At 45.7% G+C, this 27,213-nt stretch overlaps 1 protein-coding gene across 5 annotated transcripts in view; it reads left to right on the forward strand.

The window, feature by feature from the left end:
* The window catches only part of AMOTL1 (angiomotin like 1), a 154,614-nt gene that overhangs the window by 53,518 nt on the left and 73,883 nt on the right, over positions 1–27,213 (forward strand). Inside the window, exon 1 of one of the 5 annotated variants that reach the window (XM_077775034.1) lies at positions 9,779–9,958. The exons of 3 other annotated variants lie outside the window; for them this stretch is intronic. The gene's annotated coding sequence lies outside the window, so the exon portion shown is untranslated. Of the gene's footprint in view, positions 1–9,778; positions 9,959–27,213 lie in introns of those variants that run through there. One more of the 5 variants, XM_077775033.1, reaches the window with a different exon arrangement.

The raw sequence follows: 27,213 nt of genomic DNA on the forward strand, positions 1-27,213 counted from the left end.
GGGGCTCGGATCGCCTTAGCTGCTGCTCCTTTGTTCTCCCCAGAGAAGTTTCTTCGACAGAAGCTGGGGAGTTAGGCTCGGCTCTCCCTTGCTGTTAGTGCTGCCTTTAAAAGAATCTGGTTTCATGGGGGGAGAAATGAAACTTTCCAAGTGGAGCTGGTTTTTCTTGGGATGTGACATTTGTGCCAGGAGGGAGAGTGGCGCGTCGGCCGATGACAGCCGAGCGGAGCGGGGAGCCCTGAGCTGGGGCAGGGGCCGAATGCGCTCCGGAGGCTGCCGGGCTGGAGGACGAGGCGGCGGAACGCACGACGCCGCGCGCGCCCTCCGCCGGGGCCCCCGCCTCGTGCGCTGAGCTCCCAGCGCGGTTTCCAAGTTTCCCCCTTAGGAGCCCAGGCGGAGACTCGCGGCTCCCGGCCCGCAGCTCCCGCGCCGCGCCGCGCCACGCCCTGCTCTGCGGTGTCTGGATTGGTGGCTGGCTTTCCCTTTCCATTTTTGTTTGAAGGTTTTTTGCTATTTTGGCTTGGGCGTTGGTTTACTGTCTTCAGATGGCGAGTGCTATGAAAAATGCCCGGCTGGTGTACGGATCACCTGGACTGGGACTTGAGTAGACGGGCGCCCTGATCGTGCGGCCTCCTGAGGCTTTGCGGTTGGGACCGAACATTTTGTGCCCTTGGTCCCTCATCTTTGCTCAGCCCTGATAAAGTGCGGACGTGGTTGCCCATTTCCTCTTTCGAGGCATGAGGCATGTTACGAGAATCGAGCTTTCGAACTGCCTATGCAGTCCTTGGTGATGGCGTCGGTAGGGGGCCAGGAGAGCCAGTTGTGTTACGCGAAGATGCTTTGGAACACCCCAAACAATAATATTACTTGCCATAAGCGAGTAAAACCAGAATAGAGGAATATTAATAGCTACTATTCCAAAAAACTTCCTTCCTTTTCGGGAAGTGAAAAGTCAAGGCTTGAAATGTTGAACAGTCATGGGTCCCTTCCAAACTGACTTAAGATTTCCCCTGACTGCCCCCCGCTGCTGACTGCCCCCCCACTGCTGACTGCCCCCCCACTGCTGACTGCCCCCCCACTGCTGACTGCCCCCCCACTGCTGACTGCCCCCCCACTGCTGACTGCCCCCCCACTGCTGACTGCCCCCCCACTGCTGACTGCCCCCCCACTGCTGACTGCCCCCCCACTGCTGACTGCCCCCCCACTGCTGACTGCCCCCCCACTGCTGACTGCCCCCCCACTGCTGACTGCCCCCCCACTGCTGACTGCCCCCCCACTGCTGACTGCCCCCCCACTGCTGACTGCCCCCCCACTGCTGACTGCCCCCCCACTGCTGACTGCCCCCCCACTGCTGACTGCCCCCCCACTGCTGACTGCCCCCCCACTGCTGACTGCCCCCCCACTGCTGACTGCCCCCCCACTGCTGACTGCCCCCCCACTGCTGACTGCCCCCCCACTGCTGACTGCCCCCCCACTGCTGACTGCCCCCCCACTGCTGACTGCCCCCCCACTGCTGACTGCCCCCCCACTGCTGACTGCCCCCCCACTGCTGACTGCCCCCCCACTGCTGACTGCCCCCCCACTGCTGACTGCCCCCCCACTGCTGACTGCCCCCCCACTGCTGACTGCCCCCCCACTGCTGACTGCCCCCCCACTGCTGACTGCCCCCCCACTGCTGACTGCCCCCCCACTGCTGACTGCCCCCCCACTGCTGACTGCCCCCCCACTGCTGACTGCCCCCCCACTGCTGACTGCCCCCCCACTGCTGACTGCCCCCCCACTGCTGACTGCCCCCCCACTGCTGACTGCCCCCCCACTGCTGACTGCCCCCCCACTGCTGACTGCCCCCCCACTGCTGACTGCCCCCCCACTGCTGACTGCCCCCCCACTGCTGACTGCCCCCCCACTGCTGACTGCCCCCCCACTGCTGACTGCCCCCCCACTGCTGACTGCCCCCCCACTGCTGACTGCCCCCCCACTGCTGACTGCCCCCCCACTGCTGACTGCCCCCCCACTGCTGACTGCCCCCCCACTGCTGACTGCCCCCCCACTGCTGACTGCCCCCCCACTGCTGACTGCCCCCCCACTGCTGACTGCCCCCCCACTGCTGACTGCCCCCCCACTGCTGACTGCCCCCCCACTGCTGACTGCCCCCCCACTGCTGACTGCCCCCCCACTGCTGACTGCCCCCCCACTGCTGACTGCCCCCCCACTGCTGACTGCCCCCCCACTGCTGACTGCCCCCCCACTGCTGACTGCCCCCCCACTGCTGACTGCCCCCCCACTGCTGACTGCCCCCCCACTGCTGACTGCCCCCCCACTGCTGACTGCCCCCCCACTGCTGACTGCCCCCCCACTGCTGACTGCCCCCCCACTGCTGACTGCCCCCCCACTGCTGACTGCCCCCCCACTGCTGACTGCCCCCCCACTGCTGACTGCCCCCCCACTGCTGACTGCCCCCCCACTGCTGACTGCCCCCCCACTGCTGACTGCCCCCCACTCCTGGCTGTCTCCCACTCCTGGATGCCCCCCCCCACTGCTGACTGACCCACCCATTGCTGGCTGCCCACCACTGCTGGACCCCAGTGGCTCCCTGCAGATGTTAGACCCAGGGTAAGGATTAAGGGAGCTCTCTGGATTGCAAGTTCTAGACCAATGTGGTGTTCTGAGCATCGTAGTGCATCTACTGTGAGCATTCTTTGTGGGAATTGTATGGTAACAATATTTGAATACAATTTGAACTGTTTTGCAGAGGAGTAAAGGGTTGGAAACCACTGATTTGACCAGAGTGAAGAGGAGGAAGACTAGAGCAGAGGTTTTAGAGATGCCTCTACCCTCCCTGGTGGGGTCTGGGGGGATGATTAGGTTTTATTTATTTATTTATTTATTTTTTTAATAGTTTATTGTCAAATTAGTTTCCACGATGATTAGTTTTTAGATGGGTAAGTTTGGCTTTTGTGAGGTACAGTTCTCAAGATAAATAAGGAAACCTGGTACACTCTGCAAGGGGACAGGAGGGCGAGAAGGTGCTACACTTAAAATTCATTCTCCCTCCTTCTTCTTTTTAAAATGCACAGAAGTCTTGGTCTTTTAGGTTCTATGCTGATGGTGGAGAGTGAAGAATACTAATGTACCAAAGAGCATGTGGAGATCAAAGCATTTAAAAATACATCTTTTCATGGAAGCTAATGGAGGACTTTCAGTTTAAATGAGATTTAAAAGTGCTGTTGTTAAGAAAAGCACATGAATGCAGAAATGTGAGTAATTTTATGGGAAGGCATTCTCCTGATTAGACTTGAGAGTGTCTGCCCTTGGCCAGTGAGTCCGGAGGCTTCTGTGGGTAGAGCTATACTTTTCTTTTTTTTTTTTTTTTTNACCCAGGGCCTGGGGGAAAGATGGCCGAACTAATTGAAATTGGAAGGCAGCCTGGCTGGCGAGTGTTCCGCTGGAAAGCACAGCCCCTAGGTACCAGTGTTGTTTTTCTACATAGTAATTTGTGGAACTGCTTTGAAAATGATAAAGTACTGTCTAAGGCTTTTAAAAAAAAATTAACGACTTCTGAAATAAGGGACTTGCTAGTGAAAATTGTAAAAATCTGAAAGATTTTCCAGGCCAATCAAATAAAAGGAAGTTAACGCTGTAATAAGACCTGTTAGTCGTTCTGATATGCAAATTTCTCCCAAAGTAGCATCCCCCCCACCCCCCAACGCCCCAGTGCTATCTGCATTTCAAATGCATATGGAAGCAGCTCGGGTCAGGAAATTCTCTAGCGCTTTGAATAATTTTTCTTCTCCCATTTTTTTTCATTAATTTCGGTAGGCTCTTGTGTCCCAGAATTCACTAGGCAATAGAATACTTGAAAAGCAAAGGGGTGCTTTGGAGGTCAATCGAAAGGACATCTTTAATTACAAGGTTTGTTGGAATATAGTCCGAGGTCGTTGAGGTTTTTGTTTGCTAAGTGATTTAAAAAAAATTTTTTTTTTATTTTGTTGGTTTGACTTTGTTTTGTCTTGGAAGAAAGGCAGAATTTAAATCTTGGCCGTCGTGGGTAGGTGAGTACAGTAGTTTTGCTGAAGGAAGCCACGCCTGGGCTTGTGTGTTGGCACAGCGCCGCGTTCTCTAAATTGTGAGGCCCTGGGCCTCTGTACTTGTGAAACAGGGCCTGTTCGTTCATTCCAGGGCAGGACTCCTGCTTCCCCAAAGGGGTTCTTCACACATCAGGTGTTTTTTTCCTTTTATTTTTTTCCCCTATTAATTGTATCAGGGGGATGGGGAAGTAGCTCTAAGGTGTTAGGAAATGTATCCCTCTTAAAACTCTGGACGATTAGATTTAACTTTTCAAAAAAATGAAGTCACATAGTCCTACTGTGTGCATTTAAGTCTGTGTTTGGGATCTCACTGGCCAGTCGTGAAGCTATATTCACCTCTTTTTCATTTGTTTTGTTTTAAGTAAAATGTCCATAGTTTACTTTTTTAAAAAAACATGTCACTTTGAAATGATTATAGCTTTATGGGAAGTTGCAAAAATGGTAGAGAGGTCCTGTGTACTCTTCACCCATTTACCCCCATTGGTAGCATCTTACATAACCACAGTACAATAGAACCAGGAAGTTGACATTGGTACAATCCAGAGTGTGGACAGATTTCACTGGTTTTACACGCACACATTTGTGTTCGCACATATATCCCTCTACGCAGTTTTTTTCACATGTGTAGATTCCGGTAACCACCGTCACAGTCAAGATACAGAACTATTCCATCACCTCAAGGCTGTTCCTTATGCTACTCTTTCATAGTAACATCCACTCTTCCCTCCCCTCACCCATCTCTAAACCCTGGTAACCACTAATCTCTTCTCCATCTCTATCATTTTGAGAATATTACAGAAGTAAAATCATGTGGGGAGCGCCTGGGTGGCTTATTCAGTTGGTTATCTGACTCCTGATTTTGGCTCATATCATGATCCCAAAATGGGATTGAGCCCCATGTTGGGCTCCACACTGAGCATGGAGCCTGCTTGGGATTCTCTCTCTCTCTCTTTCTCTTTCGCTGTCTCTCTCTCTCTCTGCCCTTCTCCCCTGCCTCTGCTCTCTTTCTTACTCTCTAAAAAAGAAAAACATAAGTTAAATAAAATCATGTGGTATATGGCCTTTTGAAATTAGCTTTTTCACTTAACAGAACACCCTTGAGATCTACTCAAGCTGTCACATTATCAATAGTCTGTTCCTTTTTATTGCTGAGTAGTATCCCATGGTATGGTTATACCACAGCTTGCTTAACCACTTACTGAAAGACATTTGGGTTGCTTCCAGTTTTGGGCTCTTACAATGGAAGTTGCTGTGAACATGTATGTACTGGGTTTTGTACAGACATGTTTTCCTTCCTGTGGGATCAATGCCCAGGAGCGTGATTTCTGGATTTTGAATGGTTAAGTGTATATTTTGTGTTTTAAGAAATTGCCGAACTGTTTTCCAGATTGGCCATACAATTTTACATTCCCACCAGCCATGTAGGAGAGATCGGGTCCCTCTGCAACTTCACCAGCACTGGTTTATTATTTTAGCCGTCCCAATAAGTGTTCTAGTCTCTTCCTGGTTTTATCTGCATTCCCTAATAGCTTATGATGTCGAACATTTTTTCTTTTCATGTGTTTATTTCCCATCTGTATCTCCTCTTTGGTAAGATGTCTGTTCATGTCTTCTTGCTCCTGTCCTTAACTGGATTGGTTGTTTTTATAGTTGAGCTTTGAGAGTTCTTCATATATTCTAAAAATGAGTCCTTTGTCAGTTATATGGCTTGTATATATATATATATTTTTTTTTTTCCAGTGTGTAGTTTGCCTTTTTTTATCTTTTTAACAGGATCTTTTGTAGGGCAAAAGTTTTTAATTTTGATGAAGTCCAATGTATTTTTTGTTTGTTTGCTTTTTCCTTCTACGGGTTATGCTTTTGGTATCAAATCTAAGAACATTTTGCCCAGGCCTACATCCCAAAGATTTTCTCTAGCGTTTTCTTTTTTAAGTTTCATAGTTTTACATCTTATATTTAAATTGTAGTTTACTTTTACCATCTCATAAGAACTTGGCTGTCTTGCTACAGATCTTGAGAACCGTCCCTTAGGTGTCTATTATGTATTTACTGCCCTAGAAGCACACAGTTGAATCAGTCATGTTCCCACTCTTAAGAGCTCACCCCTTGGTGGGATCACTGTGTGGACATTTCCATGTATTATGTACAGTAAAAGAGATAAGGATGCTGTACTGTGGAGCAATGAGCAGAGAGGGCTTGCTTTGATCAGGTGGTCAGGGCTTTCCTGGGCATGTTGCCCAGGCATGGTGGGAATAAAATTGATTCTTGCCTTTGATCCAGCTTTTGGATGTCTGTGTTGCCATGAATTCTTCAGTGTGAGTTATCCTGGTTCTTGACCACATGCTTAAAGGACTTGGGGTAAACTTGGGGTTGAGGGCTATTTTGAACTGTACGTGGCATAATAGCTTAAAAAAATGATAAAGATCCAGTACTTAAAACTCACTAACATAAAGAGTCTGAATGAAATTAAACAGCCTCAAAATTAGAATGTGTCACAATGAAAAAAGAGGTAGTGTTTTGGATTGTTTAGGAACAGTAGACCTGGCTTGCCTCCTCAGCCCCACTTCCTCCTTGCTGTGTTATCTCAGGGCATTTGACCTGTTAAAGCCTCAGGGATGAAATGGAAACAGTTGCCTCTTGGAATTGCAGGAGGGCGAAGAAAAACAGTGCCGATATACAATGCTGGGCACACTGAAAGCATTCAGTAAATACTTGCTGCTGGTATTATTATTATTATTATTATTATCATTATTACTACAGACCAATGGCTTTATGATGCTGTGTGTATTTTCATCTATCTCCATTCTCTGAGAAACTGGAACCCCAGTTCTTACAGAAACTTACCTTTTCACAGTTGGGGACATTACATCATGTACCAAATATTATTTATCAAATGAGGTTAGAAGTTAGGGTACTCTCCGCACAATCTAGTACTGGCTATAAAATAAACCTTTTTCTCCTGGCTGTAAACCCAGATTTTCTGAGTAAAAAAGAGTTTCCTCTCTGCCCCAGCCACAGGAGGCTGGAGGTCTGTGTACGGAGTTTACAGAGCCTGTTAGCCGAGGTGTACAGTAGGTCAGGGCTGATGTCACCAGGATGCTTCACAACCAGCAGTTTCCTTTCCGCTCCCTTGATGACCGAGTTGTTTGTGGCCCAGAGGAAATGGAATGGACCTTAGACGCCTACTTCTAGAGCAGTGCCTGTGAAATGGGGGTGAACGTCAGCCTCACCAACATGATGGCGTGTTTGAACAAAACAGACCGTGAGCCCCGCCCCCAAAGTTTTGTTTCAGTTAGTTCTTAAGGGGCCAGAGAATTTAAATTCCTAACAAGCTTCCAAGTGATGTTGTTCCTGCTGGTCCTGGGACCATACTTTGGGAACTAGTATTTTAGAGCATAGTCTCCTTTTCATTGGACCTCGACTGAGGTGCTTAACTCTTTAGAACCGCGTGTGTTCATGTTTAAACGAAGGAGACTGAGATCGATTGATTTCTAATTTTTTAAAATGTTTTATTTATTTCTGAGAGGGAGACAGCATGAGCAGGGGAGGGTCAGAGAGAGAGGGAGACCCAGAATCTGAGACAGGCTCCAGTCTCTGAGCTGTCAGCACAGAGCCCGACGCGGGGCTGGAACCCACGAACCTTGAGATCATGACCTGAGCCTAAGTCGAACGCTTAACCCACTGAGCCACCCAGCCGTCCTGAGATCGATTGATTTCTAAGGTGACGAGTAGATCTGCATAACCAAGTGCTCAGTTCTAATCACTCTTCTACACCTTCCCCATTTCCAACGCTGACTTTTCCTTTCTCTCGATTGGCTTTTATCCCCCTCAGTCCTTGGGAGATAGCCTGAGGTAAGGTGTGTGGTTACTATACACAAGCCATATTGCCTTGGCGAAGTCGCTTAACCTCTGTAAGATGAATGTGCTGACTCAGTACTTCCAGCATAAGGTAATTGTGAGGCTCCAGTGAGATAATGCATGTGAAAGGACTAAATACAAGGTAGAGCATGGTGCAAAATTCATTTATTATTTTGAGCATCCTTGATTGCCCTTTAGGACAGTATCCTTGGACTTGGGGATGGACTGCTTCTCTTGATGCTGAATTTCACACTGCTGCTGGGGGGCTTGTAAAGTCTGCATGAAATCTGCAGGGCCTTCATGGAGAGGTTCCCACAGTAAATGGAGGGTTGTGGTAGGGTCTCTGAGCGCTTTCCAAATAGATATTTGATGTGTGGATATGGTAATGACCAAGGAAGACTTGAGTGCTGGAAAATAGCTTGAATACTTGCTGGACTGTTCAGAGTCCACTTCCTCACAGCAGAGAAATATAATTCCATGAAATTTTTTCCAGGCATCTTTGCAAGATGTGATCTATCCAAAGTTTTTTTTTTGTTTGCTTTTTGTTTTTTTTTTTTCTGGTGGGGGCGGGGATAGGGAGGGTCAGAGAGAGAGAGAGAGAGGGAGAGAAAATCTTAAGCAGCCTCCATGCCCAGCACGGATCCTGATGCAGGGCTCCATCCCATTAACCACAAGATCATGACCTAAGCCGAAATCAAGAGCCAGACCCTTAACTGACTGAGTCATCCAGGTGCCCCTGACCCCCATCAATTTTTATTTTCTGAGTTCTGGGTTTACACTATCCACAGTAACCATTAGCCACATGTGGCTATCAAAGTTGATTAAAAGTCAGTGAACTAAAAATCCTCAGTCCTATTAGCCTCAGTTCATATGCCTACTACCATTTCCATCACTGCAATGAGTTCCATTGGCCAGTGCTGTGCTAGAGACATGTTGGCCCCAGTTTGATTGACAGCAACATTATTGGGCTTTGTAGGATGGGAAGGTGACACATTTTTGACGGACATGAATCCCTTCTCCCTTAAACTCCTATGTGGGACTGAATGGGAGAGGAGACCACAGGGCAAACCCTCTGCCAACCTGAACCTCGTCTTTGGAGGCTCATTTCATTTGCAGGGTGGGTCAGCAAGGCATTTGCGATATGCCGGGAGTAGATAGAGCTTTCCAGGTTCTCAGGCTGTTATCAGGAGGCATCTACTGTTTCCAGGGATGCTTGTGGCTTTGGTTCTGCTCCTGGGATTCTCCCAGGTCCTTGAGAGAAGCAAATAGAAAAACCAGTGTGGAGTTAGCACTGAGAGGTTCTGGGGAGGATCTTGAGCCAGCCTGGACTCCTCCACCTTGGGTCTGTTCCACTGTTGAACCAGCCTTTGTTGGTGCAAGGCGGGGGGCGGGACTTTGCTCATCCCTGCCGGTGTCTGGGCTTGCTCAGATGCCGTTCCACACTGCATCATCCTAATTGTTGCCTCCTTTGAAAGTTCTGTAAACTGTAAGGTTCCTTTCCCTGCCTCACATCCAGGTTCTTGTGGTCAGCCTCTCAAACATATCTCGCATGCCTTCCTTTCTTTTGCACACGTATGCCCCAGCCAGTGAGGCACTCATTACCCGGCCCCGGAATCCCGGGCTTGCCACACAACAGATCTTCCTGCTTCTGTTCTTTCACACTGCTTCCCATCTACTCTTTCTTTCCTCCACCCTTCTCAGAACAGGCAGAGCAAGAACAAGGATGATAGATATCTTGTCTTCCAGGCGGCTGTGCTTCCTGCTTCCTGTGTTAGGTGGGGCTGTGCTTGTGCCCTGTGGCCCTGGGCCAGGGAGGAAGGAGGGAGCTCACATTTACCTGCTGCTTCTCAGCCGTGAGGGCTGCTCTGCTTTGTGTGACCCAGGAACGTGACCCCCGAAGGCAGGTGTGATGCCGGCCTTTCCCTTCTGGACAGGAAGTGTACTCTGAAGGCCTCTGGGAACCAAGTTTCTTCTGAGTAAGCTCCCTCTGTCTGGGGGCTTGGGGGCAAGGGGTAGGTGTGAAATTCTCTGGCAAGGCCCTGTTTGCCGAGGGACCAGTCTCTAACTATCACTGCAGGTTGGTTGATTTCTCATGCTGGTTATGTGGGAAGAAGTTGAAAGATATAAGGGCCAATAAGATTGCCTGCCTGGGATCTTCTTTTTGAACAATGGGGGATAAAAGAGGAGGAAAAATAGAAAAAGTGGCTAGGAAACATGCTTTCAGAATTTTGGAAACCAGTGGATGCAATACCTAAGAGGTTGCATTAAATTCATAGCAGAGAACATGTAACGCCAGTTTAGCTCTTTTATCTAGAAGAGTGGAATAAAGTGCCTTCTGAAATCACAATAGCTTAAATTAAGACACCTGGGAAATTAATGTAAACAGCATCACAAAACCATTTACACAAACCTTAAATATAATGGGGGTGTCAGAGAATAAGCAGGAGGTTTGCTAAAGGACACAACCTGTGTGACTTAACTTCCTGTGGTGGTGACTGGCCGGACAGATCATAAATGAGCGGTAGTGGCATGGAAAGTGGGGAGTACTATTACTTGAGCTAACTTTGAGATTTGATCCTGTAAAATATTCATCCAAAAAAAAAAAAATGAAGACTATAGAGTCCTTAGAGACCTTATAAGGTCTAAAAAACGTTTACTCTGCGATATGGATTATCTCAGTTCTGAGCTTAGAAATAAAATTTTCTGAATTTCTGAAGTTTCTTACCTTCTACTTTTTCCAAAAGAGATTCTGGGAATTCGGAGACAACAGTTGGAATGAATGCAAATAGTTATATTTTAATGGCCTTTATTAAGTGACTAAGATCACTTTATTAGTTTAGGAACGTAAAATGTGTTATGTGTGATTAAACTTGCTCATAAGGTGAACAGATTTTGTAGAATGAAGTTTTGTAGTTAGGCCATAATCACGAATATTCTAATTGAATTTACTTTGAAATGTTTTCAGCTTCTCTTAAGGAAGGTACATGTTGAACATTAGGGAGCATGACATTTCTCATTTGGGGGCAGACTATAAATGAGGCAGAAATTGGGTTACAGAAGCATTCAGTGCTCAATAAATATTTGGTGAACGAGTAACTCTGGACTGCATAAGTCCATACTGAAGTGGAAAATTTGATACAGGAAAGGATGCAGTCCTCCGTCTGCCATTTGAGGCTCAGTTACGTGCCTGGAACTGGACGAGGCATGGGGTATATGTCCTCTGCTCCCATGGAATTAATATTCTAAAAGGGATGTAATGAAGTGCGGTGTTAGAAAACAGAAGGCAGATGAACTGGGTTTATTCTGCTCTATGGAGACAAGAAGCAATTTCTAATTGCCTTTCAAGTATTTTATCTTCACCGTGAACTGATTAAGAGGGAATGGGTTTAAATTACAGGTATCATGACTTCTAGAAGCATCAGAAGACTTCCATGATGGGGAGCTTGGGGAGGACCTGTGGGTTTTAGATGCAACCAAGGAATTACTAGAAGCGTGCGGGTGTCTTATTCTAGAAATCTCTTTACATTGGGTGAGGGCAGTTTCAGGTTCTGTATGACTGTGGGAGGTGGGTCTAATGGCACAGAGGTGTTCATCTGTGGAGCTTTTGAGGAGCTTCGGGAAGTTCGCGTGGCTGGAATGGTGGCTGGCATGTATAACCAAGACCAGATTCAGTAGGTTCTCACAGCTGAGGGAGAGGAACCCTGTAGGCTACCAGGTGGAGGTGTGTCAGGGGGTCATATGAGACATGTTCTGTGGCAACAGCCCAGATTGTGTCTACATTTGCCTTTCAGCTTCCTCTTTGATTTGAGTGGGTTGTACAATCTGGGAAGAATGGTGGAAAATTAGTGCTGATTATGCATGATGATTTGTTTGCAAAGTCTGCCTTATGTAATCATATCTATGGTTAAATCAAATGCTAGAAATATAGAATATAATCAAATACTAGAGAAAGTATTTAGGACTTTATGACGTGTTGTTTGCTCTTTCAGTTTAAACAGTTAAACAGAACAAAAACCTGGACTCTTAGTTCTGTTTATCCTGCAACTTTACTGAATTCATGTCAGTTTGTTTTTTCACTTACCTGTTCTAACAGTTGTTGTTGTTGTTGTTTGGTGGAGTCTTTAGGGTTTTCTCTATATAGTATCATATCATCTGCACATAGTAACAGTTTTACTTCTTATCAACTTGGATGCCTTTTATTTCTTTTTCTTGTCTGATTGCTGCAGCTAGGACTTCCAGTACCGTGTTTAATAAAAGTGGTAAGAGAGGACATTCTTGTCTTTTTCCTGATCTCAGAGGAAAAGCTCACAGCTTTTCACCATTGAGTATGATGCATTTATCAGTAACTATGTATCTCCATTTAAACAAAGCTTAAAGCTCATCAATACAGCAGTGAAATCAATGCTTACGCTAATGACCTTTGTGTTTGATTCAGACCTGAGATTCTCAGTCTCCGGAGATGTTCATTATGGAATATTCACTATGGAACAAGAAGAGAGGTTTATTTCTTCTTATTTGTAATGCTTAGAAGAGAAGACAAATTGTTTCCACTCCCCAGTACCTCCTAATAACTACCCGCCTTGTCCTTCTAGCTGAAGAGGAGTTTCCTAGGCAGCTGAGGGCATTCAGGTTAGAGCCTGGTACCTGATACCTTCTCCAGGTCCACCTAGACCTTGACTTGTATGCCTGAGTGACAGACAAGTTAGGAATTTTAGAGAGCCTTTGGATAACACCATGTATTCTTTCATTTTCGTCTCTGATAGTAGGAATGGACCATTAAGCTTATTTTTAGAGAAACTGTATATTTTTTAAATGCTTACTTTTGAGAGAGAAGAGCAGGGGAGGGACAGAGAGAGAGGTGGACAGAGGATCTGAAGCCGGCTCTTTGCTAACAGTTGACAGGCTTGTGCTGGGCTCGAATGCACGAACTGTGAGATCATGACCTGAAACAAAGTCAGACGCTTAATGGACTGAGCCACCCAGGTACCCTGGAGAAATTGTATATTTTAAGACCTCTCAACCCAAGTGCTTAGAAAATTGAAAGTGTAATTTTAGTCTAGTTTGTCAATCAGCTGAACAGTCTGACAAAACTTTAAATGTCTTCATCTTTGATCTGCTTCAGCATCCTGCTGTTTTTAAAAAGCTCACTGATTTGATCATTTCTTGAAAGTGAATTTTATATTCTTGATTCCTGTTTCATTTCCCCACTCGGATGAAAAAATAAAAAGCTAAAACTTACCGAACACTTATCGTGTGCTGGAACACTGCTCATAGCCCTTTGCATTATCTTATGTAATCTTTATAACGGCCCTAAGTAAGGTCCAATTACTGTTTCCCTTTCCTGATGAGGTAAGGGGCACCAAGAAGTTAACTCATTTGCTCAATTCTTGAAGCTAATAAATCACAGAGCCTGGATTCTTAGATTGTTTAAGAAGCAGATTTGCCAAAACAAAGCAAAACAAATTGGCCTTCCCCCCGTCCCCCTTTCCGTTTGGTAGATACTCTCTCCTCCACCTTTGTTGTTCTTTAAATCTTTTAATACTCTGGTCTTTTGGCCTGATAGCATCACTCTCTTCTCTTCCCTCATCATGTCTTAACATCCTTCCCTTTGTCTCAGGATTGCCTGACTTCCTGCCGGGCAAGTTATTACAGTTTCTTTTCTCCTCACCTCCTAAAAGTAATCTCTTGGAGGCTTTTTCTCCAGTGAAGTATGATTGTTGATTTGTATTCCCTTTTATAAAAATCCCTCAAGGGCAAGAAGATGCATTCATGGGCAGGTGTTTTCTAGAGAGGCTGCAGCCTCTCCTCTGATACGTTTTCTTTAGTTACTGGAGTCTGTTCGTCTGACAGGTAGAGTTCACGCTATCTTTACATCAAAGGGTCTCTGTGGACCTTCAAGTCTCCCCACTTCCAGGGACTGTGGGCACCTTCCTTTGCCCAAGCGGAGAGGTGACTCCCTCTCAGTTGTAACTGGTTTTGCAGCCATTTTCATCTTAAAGGTCTCTTTAAGTTTCACACGTTTTGGTCCCTTCCCCACAGAGGAGGCTATAGAACAGAAAGCCACATTTCTCAAAGTGTGCTCTGTGGAACCCTGGGGGGAGAGGCAGTTCCTGAGTCCGAAAAACTATCTTCGTAATAACACGATGACATGTGCTTCTTCCACCGTACTGACATTTGTACTGATGGTACAAAAGCAGTGCTGGGTAGAACTTTGCATGGATCAAGGCAGTGGCACTGACTGTGCCAGTGGTCTGTCTGCCCCTTACCAGCACACACTGTATTAAATCTCCACCTCAGGTGCACCTGTTTTCTTTTAATGGTTTTTATTTTTAAAAAAATTTTAAAATATAGTTTATTGTCCAGTTGGTTTCCATATAACACCCAGTGCTCATCCCAACAAGTGCCCTCCTCCATGCCTATCACCCCCCTTCCCCTCTCCCCCACTCCCCATAAATCACCAGTTTGTTCTCAGTATTTAAGAGTCTCTTATGGTTTGCCTCTCTCCCTCTCATTAAATATTTTCCCCCTCCCCCTCCCCTGTAGTCCTCTGTTAAGTTTCTCCTGTTCCACATGAGTGAAAACATATGGTATCTGTCCTCCTCTGCCTGACTTATTTCACTCAGCATAACACCCTCAAGGTCCATCCATGTTGCTACACATGGCCAGATTTCATTCTTTCTCATTGCCATGGAGTATTCCATGGTATAGATAAACCACATCTTCTTGATCCATTCGTCCGTTGATGGACACTGAGGCTCTCGCCATGGTTTGGCTATTGTTGAGAGTGCTGCTGTGAACACTGGGGTCCATGTGCCCCTATGCATCAGCACTCCTGTATCCCTTGGGTAAATTCCTAGCAGTCAGGTGCACCTTTTTAATGCCTTGTGTGATGAATGGAAAACATACAGGAAGTGCTTCTGCTGCAAACCGAGAGGGAGCTCTTAGGCACCTGAGTGGGGAGCTTAGTTAGAGGCTCTTCTGATGGGACGCCGTTTGTAGTTGAGAGACCGACCAACGCACTGGTAGTTCTGAGTTCTTGGTTTACTGGGGATTTGCTAGATGTTTTCTCAGAAATGAATACAGGGCGTCTGGTCACTTCAAGAAAACCAGTGGACACTCTTTATTGCCAGTGATCAAACTCAGGCTTTCCTATCAAAACTGGAATTTTGGAAAACTTGGATTTGCCACCGTGAACTTGACAACTTTCTAAAACGCCAAAGACTTTTCTGATGATTGCAATCCATGGTGTATTAACAAAAGTGATTTTGTTGATATTACATACCTGAGATATTTGCATGTGTGGAGGATGTACATGGTGCAGTGAATCATGATTTTCCAAAGGACCAGTGTATAAAATTATGAAATTATGGAAAAGAGAGCTCTCTCCAAAGTGAGAGATGGACCAATAGATTTTAGTGTACTAGAATATAGAGAAATATCCAAGGCAGGATCACTGAAGGGTTTTATAGTTCACACTGCAACCACCTTTAAGAAATTAGTACTTGTTGAGTTTGGATGTAGTTTCTTTTTTTTTTTTTTTTTACAAATAGTTTATTGTCAAATTAGTTTCCACATAACACGCAGTGCTCATCCCCACAAGTGTCCTCCTCCATGCCCATCCCCCCTCCCCCCCACATCCATCAGTCCTCAGTTTTTGTCAGCATTCAAGAGTCTCTCATGGTTTGCCTCTCTCCCTTTCCCCCACCATTTCCGCCCTTCTTCTCCCCCTTGTTCCTCCGTCAAGTTCCTCCTAATCCTCCTATACGTGCAAACATATGATATTTGTCCTTCTCTGCCTGACTTATTTCGCTCAGCATAACACCCTCAAGGTCCATCCATGTTGCTACACATGGCCAGATTTCATTGTTTCTCATTGCCATGTAGTATTCCATGGTATAGATAAACCACATCTTCTTGATCCATTCATCTGTTGATGGACACTTAGGCTCTCGCCATGGTTTGGCTATTGTTGAGAGTGCTGCTATGAACATTGGGGTACATGTGCTCCTATGCATCAGCACTCCTATATCCCTTGGGTAAATTCCTAGCAGTGCTATTGCTGGGTCCTAGGGGAGTTCTATTGTTAGTTTCCTGAGGAACCTCCACACTGTTTTCCAGAGGGGCTGTACCAGTTTACATTCCCACCAACAGTGTAGGAGGGTGCCCGGAGTTTGGATGTAGTTTCAAAGAACAGTCAAAATTATCTGGAATGGCTATCACAATACTCCTCCTTTTTCCAATTATGTATTAGAATGAGGCCACATTTCCTTCATTTTCTTCAACTAAAAATCCTACAGCAATAGATTGACAGCAGGAGCAGATATGCGAATCTAGCAGTCTAGTAAGCCTGACCTTAAAGAAATCTGCAAAATCATAAAATAATACTGTTCTCACTGCTTTTTGTCTCAGTAATGAGTTTTCATAAAAATGTTTCATGTAACTTAGAATGGGTTTATTATTGTTGTTTTTAAATGAATTAGCATATATTTTAAGATTTCTCAGTTTCCATTTCTAATATAGTAAATAGGGATAGATATGGCTCACAGAAACAAAAGCTTATTGGGTCCTCAGTAATTTTTAAGAGTGTGAAGAGATCCTAAAATGAAAAAGTTTGGACACTGTTGGTGGAGTGGTAAACACTATACACTCTGGAGCCAGGCCAGCTGGGCTTGAACCCTGGTTTTGCCCTTTACTAATTGTGTGACTTGACGCAAGTTCTTCTTAGTGCCTTAATTTCTGCATCTGAGAAGTGAGGATAATCCTCATAAAGTTGTGAATGCCATGAAGTCAGTGTGTGTACATTCTTTTAGACCTAGGGAGAAGCTCTGTACCTCTTGACAGATTGTTTTAGAGAGGTGTCCATGACCCAAAACAATGAGGCCAAAGAGAAGAAAGAGGTAAGTATAGCCGCTAAGCACAGGTACAGATCCAGCTGTGTGTGTCCCGAGATGGACCTGGACACTGGTGTCCCTGCTCGCCAGTCCGTGCTACCTTGAGCCTGCCTGCATCACCACGTTGGTGCACTGTTGGGCAGTTGTCTGCCTTATAAGTCTGCCTCCCTCACTGGCCTGGTGGATTTGGGTTCCCATACCAGGCACTATCTTTCCCTTGGCAGATCCTTAATGTCACAGATCTTTGTGTAATGAGTGAACAAATGAATGAATGAATGGATGGATTGATGGACGGATGAATGAATTAGTGGGTACATCTGCATTTTGCTGCTAATCAAGTTCACAGACCCATAATCTTTTGAAACATATGGGAATTATAAGGAAGCCAAATACTACTACAAGTATCTAGGTGTTTTAAAAGTATTGCTTAAATTCTGTGGAATGCTTTGGAACAGTCAAAGCTGAATGTGCATCTTAGCCTTATGGCTGTGTGCTGTGTGACCCAGAGCGTGTCATTTATGGTATTTTTAGGTAAAAAGGAGATGATCAGACCTGATTCTCAGAGGCGTGAGAATTACCTAAGATAATGTTTTTATCATGTATTGCTTGATAAATGTTATGTTCTATGCCTTCCTTCCCTGTAAAATTAGATGACTGCTTATCTTACATTTACATGACTGTGGCATAGCTGGCTGTGTGATTTTTGAATTTCAGATTTAGCGAGCATTTATCCTATAATATGGTAGGCATTTTCTCAGGCTTTATCTCATCATGTTGAATTAGATGTATTAAAAAAAATTTTTTTAATGTGTATTTAGTTTTGAGAGAAACAGAGAGGCAGAGCATGAGCAGGGGAGGGGCAGAGAGAGAGGGAGACGCAGAATCCGAAGCTGACTCTGGGCTCTGAGCTGTCAGCACAGAGCCTGATGCAGGGCTCGAACCCACAGCCTGTGAGATCATGACCTGAGTCATAGTTGGCCGCTTAACTGACTGAGCCACCCAGGCGCCCCTAGATGTATCTTTTGGTATAGTCACTTTATTGTATCTTTATAACAATATTTTAGATGTAGCTGAAATAGCCATATTCTCTTACCTGGTCATTCAGGTTAGCAATTAGGAAACAGAAGGGCATTAAGATTCTTGACTGTGAATCTGAATTTATTAAAAATAACAAATTTACACAAAGAATTCGTTACCAAAAGAATCAGTGCAGGCTGATTGGTTTATTTTTTTTAGAAAGAGTCATTTACTTAATCATTTGGGTTCATCAGATCCATCATGTTTTGGTTTCAAGTGTGATTGACTTACCAAATTTCAGTTTGTCACCACTTTTTTGGAGTGCATATGTTCTATCAGAACGTGTAGGGCAGAGAAGTATAAGCCTCTTTACCCGACTCCATATTCAAATCAGTTGTGAAGTGGGGCTAAAATATATTTGGTCTGCACTTGTGGAGATCCTGATGTTACAGGTCTGACATGGAGCTTGGAAGTGACATGTGGCACGAGAGTGACTGATGCAGGATAGGCTTGGGATTCATTGCTAAAGCAGAGACCCCATCGTGAAACTAATAAGTGGTCACACGGAAGCGATGGGGAGGGTGGCTTCGTCAGTTGCCTTGATGTTCTGGTGATTGGCAGGGAGTGTGCTATTATTACTCTAAGCTTTTATGAAAAAGAGCACAAATGAAATAGTTCTGGATGCTTCTCTGCCTCACAGAGTCAGGGAAAGAACCTTTCCCTATTCTCTACAAGCAAGAGCGTATCACTAAAACTCTCCTGATTTTCATGTAATTAGTCAGGAAAAGAGGACTCAGAATTAAATGTGCATTATTGAGGGGTTTTTGGAAGGCAGAAAGGCGTTGCAAAAAGAGCTTTGATTTTGTCTGTGCTGCTGGCCAGCTCTGTGCCTCTGGGCATTACTTAACCACTGTGAGCCTAGTATCCCTTTCTACAAAATGGAAATTGGGTGGTGATAATTACACATGATGACTTTTATATCATCCCTATAGCCCTCAATAAGTGGTAGCTCCTTCCACTATTGATTATACTCTTGTTACTAAAGGGATGTTCAGTTTTGGGGGAACATTGGTTGCTTTAAATTACGAAGTCCAGTTGTGAGTCAACATTGATGTCTGAGGGAGGTGAGGACGAGAAGACTCAGTCCCTGTGAGAGATGCTAACAGGATGGGGTGTGGGGTGCAGGGCGCAGGGGAGAGGAGCTGGAGGAATCTGGAGGCGGGTCTGAGCCGCTCCCCTCCTGTGTGGCCCAGAGAGGGAGGCTTTAGAAGCACAATTACGCATTCATGTTGCCATCGTATGTCTTGGGGTTTATTTTAAGGCTTCTCATCCTGTTTGTTTTCCATTGTTCAGAAAATATTAAGTACTTACTGTCCACCTGCAGTGATAGAAACACACTGAAGCAATGGAACTCACATGCCAGTCATTTTTTTTTCTCAGTGGGAACATAATGTGTGCCAGGGCCACCCAAAAGAATACCTTTCTGATCCTGAGATTGATTAAAGATTAAGTTTCACTTATTTAATTAAATATAGGGCTTATTTATTAAAACGTACATACATAGTTCTAGAGATTGACTTTATAGCGTAGTGCCTGTAGCTAACAATACTGTAATTTTTATACTTAAAACTTGCTAAGATGGTAGATAGTATGTTAAATATTCTTACCACACACACACACACACACATATTAATAAAGGTGGTGGGAGAGGACTTAGAGAGGTGATGAATATATCTGTGGTCTCTGATGGTGATGGCTTCATGTGTGGATACTTATCCCCAAACTCGTCAAGTTGTATATGTTAAATTTGTACTGTTTTGAATTATCCATTTTTTAAAAAAATTATTTATTTAGAGAGAGAGTGTGAGTAGGGGAGAGACCGAGGGAGAAAGAGAATCCCAAGCAGGCTCTGTGCTGTCAGTGCAGAGCCCAACACTGAGCTCACTCATAACTTCAATCAAAATCAGGAGTCAGATGCTTAATCGCCCCTAAATATGTACATCATTTTAAATGTTAAGCATGTCTTAATAAAGTGGGTTTTTTTTTAACAAACTTCTCTGAAGAAAAGAATTTCTGGGGTCCAGGTCCTTCTAGTTTTAGATAGGTTAAATACCAACTATATCTACCTGAAATAAAAGTTATGGTATTATGTACAATTTGAGTCAAGGTAGTTAACTAGTCTTTGAATTTTATGTTAAAATCCAAACATCTTTTTCTTATGGAAAAAGTCCACTCTTGTGGACTTGTGGTGACTCTGTGTGATAGGTAGGGACTCAGATGATTCCTTCTTCTTAGGGTGGGTGACTGGGCACCCTAAGAGCTCTCTTCCTGCTCCCAGACCTGTGGAAGGAGCATGCGCCAAGGGCTGCCGCTCGGGCACAGTCCCAGGACACAGGCCCACCCGCAGGGCTTGAGCAGGATAAAAGAGCACCTTCCTCAAGAGCCAGCTTGTGTTCAAGCTGCAGACTCCCTGTGATGTTTCTTCAAAATCGTGGATGGAGCCTGTACAGGAAATGGACCCTAGTGTACTTAATTAACCTGCTGTAGCACTAGATGGCTTCCTCTTGTTTTTGCTCCCCAGTAGCTTTTACCAAGCCTTGGTCTCCTGATTGGTTTGGAAGAGACAAAATCATCTTTGAGCTACATTCTGTAGAATTAAGAATATGTTTAAAACTGATTATTTAAAAATGTATCTTAATTCCATCAGTATATATTTGTTGAGTGCCCGTTATGTGCTAGAAACTAGCAGGTACCGTAAACATATGCGGATGATTCATTGATCCAATAGATGTGTTTGGAGCTCTTACTGTGATTTTATTTCTTCTAGGCACTGGAGATACAAAGGTGAATAAGACATGGTTCCTGTTATTAATCAACTTATGCTTTAAGAGGGAGAGAAAAATATGAACTAAATACATTGGCAATCTAATAGTGGCATAAACATGCATGGAATGTGATGGGAGCACAGATGAGTGGCATATAAGCATTTGGGGGTAAGGGGTAGATGACTTCCCAGAGGAAGTGGTACTAGAGTGGAGTTTCAGAAAACTTGGTTAGGCAGCATATATATATATATACATACATATACATATGTGTGTGTATATATATAATTTAATGTTTATTTATTACTTAGAGAGAGAGAGAGCACTAGTAGGGGAGGATCAGAGACAGAGAGAGACACAGAATCTGAAGCAGGCTGCAGGCTCCCAGCTGTCAGCACAGAGCCTGACGCAGGGCTCAAACCCACGACCTGTGCGATCAAGACCTGAGTCAAAGTCAGACGCTAACTGACTGAGCCACCCCGGCACCCATCAGCATATATATTTGAGCATTGAGTATGTCTTCTGACTTGGTGAGAAAGACCCTCTAGATGAAAGAACCTTTGGGAGGTCACAAATATTTCTTTAGGGCTTGTGTAAAGGGTATTTGGGGTGACAAGACAGATTGTGCTAAGTCATGCAGTACTTAGGATACCAACAATGTTCAGCTTCTATGATGTGGGTCAGAACAATTAATCTTTTTAAATGTAAGTGTCTGTCTAAAGTTCTTGATTGTAAGCACAAAGTGACTTTGGCTAACTTAAGCAAAAGAGGAATTTACTGGAAGTATATTACGCAGCTCACAAATTAACAGGATGGCCAAGAAAATGGGCAGTAACCTAGGTGAAGCTACACTGGGAACCCAGCCGGGGACATGGGGTTTGTCATGTGAGGGCTGATGCTCCTCGAACTCCTGGTGACATGGTTACCACAGGTAACTTACCTGCACCTTTTGTCTTTGTGTCCTTTCCTCAAGACACTCGGTCTTTGGATAGAATATCCAGTTGACTGAGCTTAGGCTGTTCTTGCTGCTAGAACAGAGAAGGGTCCTTCTGGCCTACAGCCTACCCCCAGGGTTTACACAGTGAGCTCAGGGTTTCCTAACCCTAAAAGTATTTAGAGTATTGTGATTGACTGTCAGGAATATGCTAGGTAGTTGAATCACCTATTTTTGAAATTATTTTGCATTTCTCTAGTGTTATGAAAATAACATACTAAAATTTAAAAAGCTTATTAAAAAACTCCCTTAAATACTGGCTTCTAAGTCGTTTTCCTTCTTACCGTATCCCAATGCCACGTTACTACTCTCCATTCCTTAAAGAGATGAAATACTTTCTTCCCTTTTTAGTGTTTATTTATTTTATTTTTGAGAGAGAGAGAGAAAGCACAAGCCAGGCAGGGGCAGAGAGGGAAAGAGGGAGAGAATCGCAAGCAGGCTCCACACTAGCACAGAGCCCAACGCGGGGCTCGAACCCACAACGCGTGAGATCACCACCTGAGCCGAAACCAAGAGTCAGATGGATGCTTGACCGACGCAGCCAGCCAGGCGCCCCAAGATGAAACACTGTCATGACTCAGTCCTTGTTCACCCTTACTGTGCTGTGTTGATCTCTCCTCCTTAGCACCCTCTCCTCACCCCCCAGTGGGTTAATATCCTCCTTTTTTTCCCTGCTCAGCTCCCCTGTCTCTTTCTCTTTGTCATTTCAGCTCAGTATCCTCTCCCTAATCAACACGTACTGATGACTTACTTCTGGGCCTCCAAAGCTTTGTGTCCCTTTAGTTGAGCAGTTACTCTGTGAAATTTGGGTAGTTGTGTGCATGCGTGCACACTGGTCTCTAGAACTTGAGCATGAGCTCCCAAGGCCCAGGACGGTCTTCGTGCATTTCTCTGTATTTAGAGCTCCTAGCATGGTGCCCTGTTGAACTCAATTGTTACTTTAGAGGCTAAGCATACATTTGCATTTTGGTTCCCACTGATAATGTCTCGGATATTTCTAAAAAAAGCATTGCAAAGTTAAATTTCATTTGACTTTGAAGTTATTAATCACAAATTCCACTCTGAGTCTAAGTTAAATAGATATTATTGCATTTATTATTTTATTTGTTGTCTACAACAGATAGATTGGTCTAGAATTCACATTTGGCGCTGAGATGGATGGTAGGGGTTGGGAATCTTGGAACTTTTCCTCCCTCCCACCCCTCTCTGTCCCCATCTTGGGTTTCAAGTAATGGTTCCTTGGGGAAAGAGATATTCCAGTGCGTGGAGATTCCCGTTTCCGGTTTCAAAATGCGAGTTGCAGGCAAGCATTTCTAGAGGAAGGTGCCGTGACCTGTCAATGCTTCTTTACTGAGGACTCAGGCGCCTGGACTGTGAACTGGCTCACCCACATGGTCTCGCTTGGTTTCGCCAGACGACTTGTGGACAGACTTGCCTTTAATTTTCAGGCCCTGGTCATGGGTTCTCTAGGCCGCTTCAAAACATTGTTTCCTAGGGCATCTGTCTCCCCGAGTCACAGTGTATTCTGCTCCCCCGGAAAAACCCCGAGTTCTGCCAGAATCGAAGGGCTTGGTTGCTTACATTTAACTTTGAGGCCGCTGGCACATTCGGCAAATTCCTTAGCTCCTGGAAAGGGGAAGGTAGAAGCCACAGAACTATTTGTTGCTGTGTTTAAAATTTCTGTTACGAAGTTATAAGAGGCTATTCTAATCTAGAGGGTGAAGTGGTTTTTAAATGCATGAGGGAGTTGGGGTTAGGTGGGCCTGGCAGAGAGTTTTGGGCTTTGGAAATAACACCTGGGAGTTGTTTTGCAGTTCGTGGGGGGTGGGGTTGCGGGGAGGGAGGGGGTTGAGGAATGGGTCTCTGGCCTGCAGGGGACAGCGAGTACTCCCTCATTTTAGGGAACTGTAAAGCGCAATGGATCATGGGGAATCCTGGAGACTGTCTTTGGAGGCATCTTTGACCTTTAAATTTGAGCCCATTCCAGAGGATGGTGCCATGCTCTGCATCAGTCAGCAGTAGTAGGAGAGGTATCTCTTACATCCTTCCAAGTATGGGTATAGCGCTGCCTTCCAGCTTCCCCAGGACAGTAGCAGCAGACTATATTAAATGACTGCTATAAAATGCTAGACAGTTGAAGGGCACCTGCGTGGCTTTTTTTAAAGCATTGGACTCTTGATCTCAGCTCAGGTCTTGATTTCAGAGTTTTGAGTTCAAGTCTTGCCTACTTAAAAAAAAAAAGGCAGTTGATGTTTAAATGCTAAGTTGTAAGCTCACATTGTCACTGGTACCATAGTTGAGGGAAGGAAGGCCAGTGTGTGTGTGTGTGTGTGTGTGTGTGTGTGTGTGTGTGTGTATTGGAGGTAGAGTGAGAGGTTTGTTGGGGTGAATTGTAAAGGACCTGGGGAGAGGAGTGTGCAGCTACAAATGCATTCCTGGCTGGAACTTGGAAAATGGGGGTGACCTGTTCACGGGGCACTGGGATGCGGAGGGGAGCACCCAGATTGTTGGCAGCTTAGAGGAGGGGCCTGAGAGTAGGCAGTGCTGAAAACTAAGCAAAATCTGGACTTGAGGCTCTAGCCAAAATGGTTATGTGCAAGCAAGTGGCCAGTGGGATTTGAGAACAGGAGCTTTCCCAGTTCTGTGAGTGTTGGATGATAATGGGGTGGCGCTCTGGATGTCCTCCAGTGTTTAAACGTAAAGGACACTTCTGAGCCTGTTAGGTTAACCTCTTTACAGAATCAAGAGCTGATCTTAGGGAAGGAACTAGTAAGATGGGGGTGAAGCAGATGAGAGGAGATCACCAGGGTTTTTGTGCCCCTTGCCTGCCCCGGAAAACTCACTTCGTTTTACCTTCATTCATTTTTCCATCAACAGTGACGCCCTTTGTTATTGCTGTATTGAGTAAGGAAAAAAAAAAGTTTTGGTTCAGGGTCACATTACCTAAAGGCCTCCGGACAGTTACAAAGGAAGTAACAGCATAAAACCATAATGGGAAGGAAGCTTTCACTGCTCTTAGAAATAAGCCAAAAGCAGTGATGCTCATAGAAGCAAAAGATTCTTCTTGTTGACAGGTGACACGCAGGGTTTGTCACGAAGAAGGGACCATTCTTGGTGAGCTGGATCGCAGTCACTCTATGAGGCAGGAATGCTGACCCTCAAAGGAGAATTCCAGAACCTCACCCTTTGCGGAGTGCAGCCAGAACAGATCTCTGGCTTTCCCTCAGGCCACGAGCCACGGGAGCCGCGGGAGGGGTACCCCATAGACAGCAGGCTCCTTTACCACCAGGGTCCCCACGCAGACTAAAGCTGTCGGCGATAATTCTGGGACAAGGACTGGTTTGAAGGAAGCAGGAAACCGCGAATTGGTTAAGTCAGGAGGACCTTCTGTGGAACCGGTCTTTATGAAGAAATCCCCGGGGCCTATGACATGTACAGATTACACACGGTCGAGCGGCAGGATCCTTGACTGGCGGTGTACCGCCCTAAAACAGGCCCTGTCACTGAGCCCCTGGGCAGGAGCCACGCCCTGCGGGGGCTTCCTGGGTGGGGGGGGGTGTCTGCGTGTGCCCGCTGCAACCAGTTTTGCTCCTGGGCGTGGAGAATGCTAACACAGCCAGCAGCATCCCCACTCCTATGTTGTCATATGTCGTGTAACATAAGTCACATGCTTACTTCCAGTTTCCATGTCAGATAACCTTGACCCCGTTGGGTAGATCACATACCCTGCGTTTCGCATAAGAAAGTAGAGCCTCTTTGTGCTCTCGGAGTTCCTAGCTGGAGATTCTGAGCTAGAAGAGGCAGGGAAGGATTATGTTCCTGTGGGATTAAGGGCGAGGCCTCTCTTGCATTTTTGCTCTCCAGCCCAGGAGGCTGATGCAGACCCGGTGACACGCATTCTTCATTTTACCTTGTCTTCCAGGTGAGGAAGCCACAAATAACACGAGTCTCGTAGGGTATGTCAGTGCTGGGAGCTTCTCTTGGTTCTCTTGGCTTGGTGGAGCCGTGACAGGGAGGCCTGCCTGCCAGGCCCGGCTGCTCCTCTGCGGGGCTCCTCTTCCTTCGGCTCCAAGGAGTGGGGGCAGCGGTGGGGACGTAACTCTCCAGGAATGCGCGGGACACCCCAGCGTACAAAAAAGGAAGTCTTAAATGATGGTTGAGATGTTGGGCACTGTGTCCTTCGGTCTGCGGGTGTGTGAGAGTGCTTTCCCCCTTTCCTGACACTGAGGCCTGTGTGGTGAAAGGAGGCGTGGCTGTGGTGCCCTCTGTGTTGGGGGCGCGGCGGGCGGGCTTTCACGGACAGCTCTGTACCCGTACGCTCTGTGGCCCGGAGCCCTTGAACCTGTTTTCGTGCAGCAGGCCACTGGATAAAGGTGTGGAGAATCAGTTTGTACCAGTGTTGCTACTGGAGTCCGGTTCATTCCTGGGGCTCTGCATGGATAGAAACTTGAGGATGGACCCCAAAATCAAAGGCAGAGGCAAGGCTTTACTGGGGCTACAGCCTGCGCTGAAGGAGACTCAGCACTACCAGAGAGGAGTTAGATAGGCCAGCGGGTACAGAAGGGAGGCCCTGCTTCTAGAGCGGAAGTTCCGGTCAGGTTCCTACTCAGGCTTAATATGCTAAAGAAGGCGGGGCTTCATCTTTTTTGCTTTTTTAAGTTTATTTATTTTGAGAGAGAGCACACAGGCAGTTTATTTTGAGAGAGTGTGCAAGCAGGGTAGGCGCAGAGAGAGAATCCCACTGACAGTGTAGAGCCCCACACGGGGTTCGATCCGATGAACCATGAGATCATGACCTGAGCTGAAATCAAGAGTCCCTTCCTTAACCAACTGAGCCAGCCAGGTGCCCAGAAAAGAGCTTCATCTTGATTGGTTGGAAGGGCCTCGTCCTGATTGGTTGATGTTGGCCGGCAATGCAGGCAACTCATTGGTGCGCTCAGGAGCCAGGGTTCTCTGTTTTAGGTCCAGCTTGTAAGTGGGGCCTCATCTTGGTTCTGCTCTCTAAAAGAAGCGATTTAACAGTCAAAAGAAAGCGCCCGAGGTACATAATGCTTTTCACGTGGGGCTTGTACCCACTGTCTCATTGCGGTGATGAGAATGGCTTAGTACAGAGGTTCTTAATAGGTTCTATATTAAAAGCATATGTCTACACACACACACACACACACTGCACACTCCTTTGTATGCACATACACGTACACATATTACCCATTATTAGGCCTCGGTTTCATTAGCCGCTTGCTCTCTGTTCTCACTTAAAATTTTTAGTCACATGACTAGACGATGTCACCCAAAGTGACTTATACTTGCACGTGGCCGTTCCTGACCCAGATCCACTATGAGAAAACACCACTCTTTCTTTTGTTGAAGTGTGTGGGTCCTCAGCTCCTTTTTCATGCTGATTTGGTGGGAGTGGGGTGAGGGCACAGAAAGGTGTTTTTGTGTTGGGGGATTTTTGACAGTGTGCACTGTTCTCCCTCCATTTAGGGCTTCAGAGCTTTGGCTGCACACCGGAATCGTTTGGGGAGCTTTACGTAGGTACA

Source organism: Crocuta crocuta, unplaced genomic scaffold (genome assembly GCF_008692635.1).
Source record: "Crocuta crocuta isolate KB4526 unplaced genomic scaffold, BGI_CrCroc_1.0 scaffold1293, whole genome shotgun sequence".
NCBI classification, from domain to species: Eukaryota; Metazoa; Chordata; class Mammalia; order Carnivora; family Hyaenidae; genus Crocuta; species Crocuta crocuta.